This window comes from Sinocyclocheilus rhinocerous, unplaced genomic scaffold (assembly GCF_001515625.1).
Source record: "Sinocyclocheilus rhinocerous isolate Xijiao unplaced genomic scaffold, SAMN03320098_v1.1 scaffold552, whole genome shotgun sequence".
NCBI classification, from domain to species: Eukaryota; Metazoa; Chordata; class Actinopteri; order Cypriniformes; family Cyprinidae; genus Sinocyclocheilus; species Sinocyclocheilus rhinocerous.
This window is the reverse complement of record NW_015625574.1, coordinates 1538646-1546320: the sequence shown is the minus strand read 5'-3', so window position 1 is coordinate 1546320 and position 7675 is coordinate 1538646. Positions and strand designations below refer to the sequence as shown.

The following is a 7675-nucleotide window of genomic DNA, read 5'->3' as shown; positions in this document are numbered from 1 at the left end:
CTCTCATTCTGACGGCACCCATTCACTGCAGAGCATCCATGAGCAAGTGATGTAATGCTAAATTTCTCCAAATCTGAGGAAGAAACAAAACTCATCTACATCTTGGATGACCTGAGGGTGAGTAAATATTCATCAAAATTTCACTTTTGGGCACACACATTTTTTTTAAGGCTGATATTAAGTGTTTGGCCAGTGCTGCTGTCCTTGGGATGAAATGAAAAAGAAAAAATGAAAAGGTTTTAAAACCAGTTAACTACAGCAGCATTATATAACATATCTCGAAAGACACAAGAATGGTTGGACGCTCGAGTAGTGCAAATGCTTCACATAGTGATTTAAAAGAAAACGATGGCATTAAAACCCATTTCCAGCCAAGCTGACAGCGGTAACAATGGCGTTAATGAAGTCATCACTCAAGGATTTTTACAGTTGAAATAAGGGGCAATCAGAGCTTGTCAGTCCACACACACACAACATGTGGAGAGATATCATCACAATATGCTCTAGTAATTCATCATCTAACGTCTATAAATACAAAGAGCTTTGGCATCCTCTTCCCAATTTAAAAGGATATAGTGAACACCTACAAAGACAGACTCAATCACATGCACAGCCATAAAAAAAAAAGCCTATGAAGAAGAATGCAGTTCAAAATCTAAGCTCTTGACAGAAAATCTGACCAAAAAAAATGGGGTATGCAGTTCTGCAGACACAAAAATATTTCATAAATATTAAATAGATCATTGCAAAATGGTGTAATGTTGCTCAATGCAGCCAATAAATATTGATGGGGAAAAAACAGAGAACAGGAAAATGAAACTAAGTTGTTTCGCTCTTGTGGGAGCCATTTGTGACGATCCCTGCTTCATGCAGCTGTATTAATCGTCCACTGATGCAATTTAACTTCTTAGGTAGCTGCTGATGCTTTCAGTTCCTAGGCAACCAGAAGGCGGCTGACTGCAGCTTAAAGTGACAGAGACCTGGGATGTTACAAAAGAAAGTCAATGGAGGAATAAAAATCTAATCCTGTGTGTATTGCAGGACTGTTATAACCTGTATGCATTGTAAATATTCATTCAGATACTGTATTTCCTCACTATACATATGATGCTTAAAATAGCTGAAAACCAAAAAAGTGAGGTCTTTTGTAGAGATATGAATATATAGAGATATGTATTTCATTTTATAATATCATAATGTCATAAACATGTACTTCTGGTTCCCATAGACAAATAAATGTGGAATGACCTGCAGGAGAAGCACTATTAATCAATGGAAATCAATGTGACTCTACGTTAACTAAAGAGTCCAGGACATCTCTGTGGAGGACGTGACTCATTTTAGAAGTAAAAATAGGGGATTTTAATGAATATGGAGCACAAAAGTTCTTTAAAACTTGATGAATGAGATGATGTTAAAAATTGATTTCTTTATTAACCCAGGCCACTGAGCCACCTGAGGCCAGATACCTTAAGAATTTAATTATCACATCCATGATATTAAACATGCCCTTAACTATCATGAGACATGATGTCTGCCAGGACTGTGCATTAAGTTCAAGAGGCTGAATCAGCTATGTGGACACAGTCTGTTCTGACACATGAGACATGCTGGTACCAATTTAGGACATCTATTCTTTGCAGCAATTCATTCAAGATTTCTATTATTCATGAGGGCCGGATTTAAAACTAGCGTTCCCTGCACTGTGGGGGAAAAGATAAGAATTAATTACACTGATATAAAAGAATGTAACAGCTTCTCCCACTGTACAGTTCCTGGAGTGAAAACATTGGAAACTCTGTGAATGTGACGTCTTATCAAATAATTATTACAAAATACGCTCAAGAACAGCTCATTCATATTTATCTCTGACTACTTATTTTGATTTGGCATAAAATGGTTAGTACGGAATTTTTAATGTATGGTTTTACTCCTTTTTAGATTAAAATAATACCTTGGGTGAATCTGTTTTCCATTACAAGCCTATCTTGAATACTTGAATCTGATTGGTCGATCACAACACTGAGTGGGCTAATATATTTGTATATTAACTAAACTAGATATTTCTGCTGCGCTGTCCAGAAGTTAACATGTTTTTGAATTGTTTTCTACACTTTATTGGACTATTATTCTTAGAGGAAGCTTTATACGCACATTTAGAAGTAAATTAATAATTTTAAATTAATGTCATGTTTTTATTTATTTTTTAAGCAACAATGTAGTAAGTGCAACAGCAAAAATATTTCATTACACTTCATGTACACTTGACTTAACTTAGTCATATTAAACTGTTTTTATTAATGAGTTTGAAGCCAGTTCAACCTATAGTGTGTGAACCAACAATGGCCATACTGGTCTTATATAATGCAGATATGATTTTGACTGTATGATAACCCCCTCACATTAAACTTATTTGATCATTGAAATTAACGTGTAACCGCTCAAAAATAGGTTAGTGTGGCATTCCATTTCCACATGAGAAAGTTTCTCTGCGTGTGATAAAAAGAAAATAAGCCCAGATCAAAACAGGTAACATGCAGAGCAATCAATGCAACGATCTCTTCTAATCTAGTCAAATAATAAAGTAGCGCGCTTTCTCTTACAGTCGTGTTATAAATAAACCTAGCGTGCTCTGAGCGCTCAGCCCCTCAAGTGTCTGTCAATGGAAATTCGATGTCAACTCGTTTTTGTTTACATTGCAACAGGCTAGGAGCATATTCGACACTAAAAACGTACTCGCTTTTAGACTGTATTTAGCCATTTGCAGAAGGCAGAATCTATTGATCACCGCAGAAACCATTGATTAAATCGTCTCCCATAGCTACATTAAGTTACAGGCGGATGAAGAAGGAAATAGCCGACCTCTCCAGCGCTACAGGTGAAAGTGTTTGAATGTAAACCTCTAAGAAATATAATAGCCTACCTGAGCACTCGTAAATGCAACTCGTTATACATTAATTCATCATTGTCTGTACGTTAAGCATCAGCGCATCCGAAACTTATATGCATGCACTAAATCAAGATGCAAAGCATGCATGCGAGCTGATCGTGCACGCATGTTTTAGCATTGAATCAAAACTAAGACAAGAAATAAATTAATTGCACTCACTTCTCTTTTGACGTTCCATAGTAATTTCTCTTTAAATTCTTCATCTGTAGTCGAACCCATTGTCCCAGATTGTTAAACAACCCAAGTGCAGCATAAACTGGCTGGAGACATAAATCTGAACGGCTCGCCTGCCTTTAGTCCCAGTATTTCTAATTTGCTTTACCCTTCCTTCCTTTTCATATAAAAGTGTGTTCTGACAGCTGAGCCTTGTCGCATCTAAGCACTGCCGTAGCGCATCGTGAAGCCATCTTCGGTTCCTTTATGACGCAATCACCGCTGGCCCCGCCCTCTTGGCATTGTAGATCAATGAGATAAATCTCTTCACGCGCCGTACGCCGTTCAGGCAGTGACGGCGATTTATTTTTAGCTCCCCTCCACATTTGACAGCTCAGATAGAGGCGATTGTGGTGGTTCAACTAATCAGGCATAGTCATTAAGCGTTTAACAAGACATGATGTTCTTATGATCTACTGGATGAAAAGATGATGCATGATGTCTCATATCCTATTATGGAAGAAACAGCTGGGTATTACCTATAAATGGCACAGGTGCATTCAACTGGAAAAAATAATCACAAATTTTAATTATTTAAACTACACTGTAAAAAATCCCTGTAAATTTACAGCGTAAATTTACAGTACTGAACTGTTTTCTAAAATTACGGTGTCTTACCGTAAATGCACACGTGATCGGTGGGGGAGGGGAACCAAAGGCTAGCTTGGTACAAGTGATTGACGCCGACGCACCGAGGAGCATCGGGTTCAGTGAAAGTTTTATATGCATGGATTTCATCTCAAGTTGAAGCTCATTTACAGGTAAGCAGATCAGAGTCTGAAATAAGTTTATTTGATATATTTATTTTTTATGTGGGCACAATCTTTTAATTTGCCTTTGACAGATTGTTGCCAACCCTGAGGTTTAAGACGGTGAATTAACGTTAAGTTAAGTGTGTGTGTGTGTAAGAAAGAAAGAGAGCGATTCTTGCAGCTAATTGCATGTTTTGTTGTTTCCTGGTGTAAAATCCTGTAAATGTTAACCTTATATAGAGGAAAATATAAAATACTTGCGTTCGGTGGGGGAGGGGAGCAACGGTTAGCTTTTGATACCAGTGAGAGAAGCGTCGGTCTCAGTGGATATATAGCCTAAATGGATTTATCTCAAATTGAAGCTCGATTACAGATATGAAGTAAGTGAAGTAAGTGTGTTTGCTTGATTATCTGAAACAATTATTTGCACAATCTTTATATTTGCGGGCGCCAACCTTCGCTACACAGTATATAGGGAAATCAAAAATAGGCGTGTAAACTTAATTTTACTAAGGAAGCATATAAACTTGCCGCCTTTTGCATGAGCACTTGACTTGATCGGTGGGGGATGGGGAGAAATGTTAGCTTTTTCGGAGTGACGCATTGGTCTCAGTGGAAGTGTTGCGCGGATTTCATCTTAACAAGTCGTATCTAAAGCAATTTAGAGTGTAATCTAAATATATTCAAACTTATTGTTTATTAAGTGGGCTTTGTATATGAGCACATTTTAATCGCAGATTTTGCACTGGATAAATTGGCGCAAACCGCATACAAACCTCTATATAACAGAGGTAACATTACTTCATTCACTTACATTCTAACTTGTTCCTCATCCTCAAATACAGGTGTGTGTGTGTGCGTGTGTGAGAGAGAGAGAGAGAGAAGGAGAGAGCGGTAGACAGAATATTTTTAATTGTTTAAGTGTTTTGAATGAAAAGGTGAAGCATGTCCTGTCCCAGGCTGAGAACATAGAGATGGCACACCTGCTTGTCAAGATTCTAACGTTAATGTCCCACTTCCAGGAACATGAAGATGGACTGGTTTTGCATGCAGACGTAAGTATTTAATTTTCTTCTTTCCACTTCACTAAATGATATTATGTATTCTTATTTGTGTATTGTGTGTTCTCTACAGGTTGCTGCATCTGCATCTGATGTTGAGAAGACACTATTTTTAATTGTTTAATACGTGTTTTGAATGAAAAGGTGAAGCATGTCCTGTCCCAGGCTGAGAACATAGAGATGGCACACCTGCTTGTCAAAATTCTAACGTTAATGTTCCACTTCCAGGAACATGACGATGGACTGGTTTTGCATGCAGACGTATTTGCATAGTATTTAATTTTCTTCTTTCCACTTAACTAAATTATATTATGGATTCTTATTTGTGTATTGTGTGTTCTCTACAGGTTGCTGCATCTGCATCTGATGTTGAGAAGACACTCAATCTGCCTGCCAGTCCTCGTCTGATTTTGCTGGGTTAGTGTGTCATTACATGTGATGAAGTAGAAACATTTACTAATGGTTGAGATATAAAATTTTCTTGAAGGTAGTTCTTTGAAATGAGTTGTGAAAAAATTTGTTCATTGTTCTTGTTTTTATTTATTTATTTTTTATTTTAGGTATGGCAGAGCCGGCAAATGCTGTACGGTAGATGATAAGCCTAGAGGGCTGTGTTATTTGTGAGTGTGTCCAGTCAACATTTTTGACTGCATTTGCAACAGTGTTTGCTGTGTACTACATCTTCAACCTGCAGTATCAAGAGGAGGCTTGTTGCACATTAGAATTTCTTCAAACGTAAGTGTTTTCCTTTTTGCTTATGTTTTTTTCACTCTCTTAGAATCTATAACACTTTATAATAAGTATACAGTAATAAAGTAGTAAATAATTGGCAAACTAGTTAACTCATAGCCTTCTGTGGTTTTATTCACATGCCAGACACTGGGAGAAAATAGGAGAAAGGCGTGTAGATCCACAATAAATCCAAACAAGGAGACATATAGATAGTTTGCAAATGATTTATAAGTGCTTTGTTACTGTATACTTATTATAAAGTGTTACCAAATTAATCTAAATTCTAAACCAAATTAATTAATCAGAATTTGGAGAAATGGTTATTGTATACTTTGGTAATTTGTAATGCAACTGTCCTTAGACGCTTCATTGGAATAAACCCAGAAAGAGGCTCAAACACCTGCAGAGGCAAGGTAGTCTCCAAGAAGATGGAGAAGGTGGTAGAGGCAAGGTAGTCTCCAAGAAGACGGAGAAGGTGGTGAATAAGAAATCTGCTACAGTCAATCCAAAGGTTGCCTCTCTACTAAAAAATCTCATGGATTTCGAATGGGATTTCATCTAGGCAAGTGAAGTTGCACATACATTTTCATTAAATACAGTTCTTAATACAACATATTTCACCGTTTAAACACGTATACAATATTTCTTACATTTAAACTTGTTTAACAAGCATTTTAGGAGTAAAAAAAAATTAACATTTAAAAGTAATCAGTCAAAAAAGACTGATGCGACTCGTTTAGGTAACTGACATCGCGTCCCGTATCCACAAACCTATATTTGACCAAAGAAATGCAAGTCGTCAGCGGCACGGACAACTACTCTGAAGATGAGTTGGATGAGTTTTTGGGGCAGACCTGACCTGTTGAAAAGAGATGGTCTTCATCCCTCCTGGGGAGGTGCCGCTCTTCTCTCTAGAAATATGACACATAGTCTTAGAGTTTGTACTTGACTAACTGGGGCCCAGGTCAGGAAGCAGACAGACTGGCTAAACCGACCGTCTGCTAGCCGCCTCACGTCAAAGAAATCAGTTCATTCTGAGCACATAGAGACCCTTTCACCTAGATATCACACTATAGAGACAGTGTCTGTTCCCGAACAAGAAAATACAAAAAACGTCCAAACCAAATTAAGAGTAACAATTTAATTGATGTTCAACAAATAAAAAACAGATGCAATATGGATAAACAAATGATAAAGCTTGGCTTATTGAATATCAGGTCCCTTTCTACGAAAGCACTTTTTGTAAATGATATGATCACTGATCATAAACTAGATGTGCTCTGTTTGACAGAAACCTGGCTAAAACCTGATGATTACATTATTTTAAATGAGTCTACCCCCCAAGATTACTGTTATAAACAAACACTCATGAAGAAATTAAGTAAATTCGTTTTATTTTTTCCCAATTATTTTTTGTTTTAATTTTTCCAAATTCTGTTTGAATGGTTAAAATAAATTTTAGAAATCAAATAGCATGTCCAATTAACTGAAATCCTGAAACTTATTCAGTTTAACAATTTATTAGTAATTTTTTTAGGAAATAAGTTTTTTTCTCAAATTCAATTTTATTACTGTTACAAGTAAAATGTGGAAGAACAATTGTGTAATTATTCCTTAAACATAATTTTTAAATTATTATTATTATTATTGTTATTTTTATTATTATATTACTTTGAAAACGACATATTCTTGTCACGTGTATGTTCCCATTTAGTTCCTGTTTTCCTTATTTGGTCCTTCCTGTTCCTGTCCTGCTCCGTGCTCCTCACAGTAGCAACCCGTGACAGAATTCCGGACCCAACAAAAAGTGAGCGGCGACTTTTCCTCGCGTTTGTGTTTTCCGCCTTTTTGAGTAGTTCTTTGTTTTCCTTGTTTTCCCTGCGGCTATGGAAATTGCCGCTCGGTTCTCCGCCTTAGCTCGCCTAGATCTCCCCTTTGTCGAGTATTCCTGGGAGTTCTGCAGGCTC

The 7675-nt window shown here is 36.9% G+C and overlaps 1 long non-coding RNA gene across 1 annotated transcript; it reads left to right on the top strand.

Moving 5' to 3' along the window:
- The first annotated feature begins 4955 nt into the window (after positions 1-4955).
- Positions 4956-5700, top strand: LOC107751552 (uncharacterized). Its single transcript, XR_001641268.1, has 3 exons — positions 4956-4970; positions 5324-5393; positions 5537-5700. It is a non-coding gene; the product is annotated as an uncharacterized LOC107751552 (long non-coding RNA).
- Positions 5701-7675: the final 1975 nt, after the last annotated feature.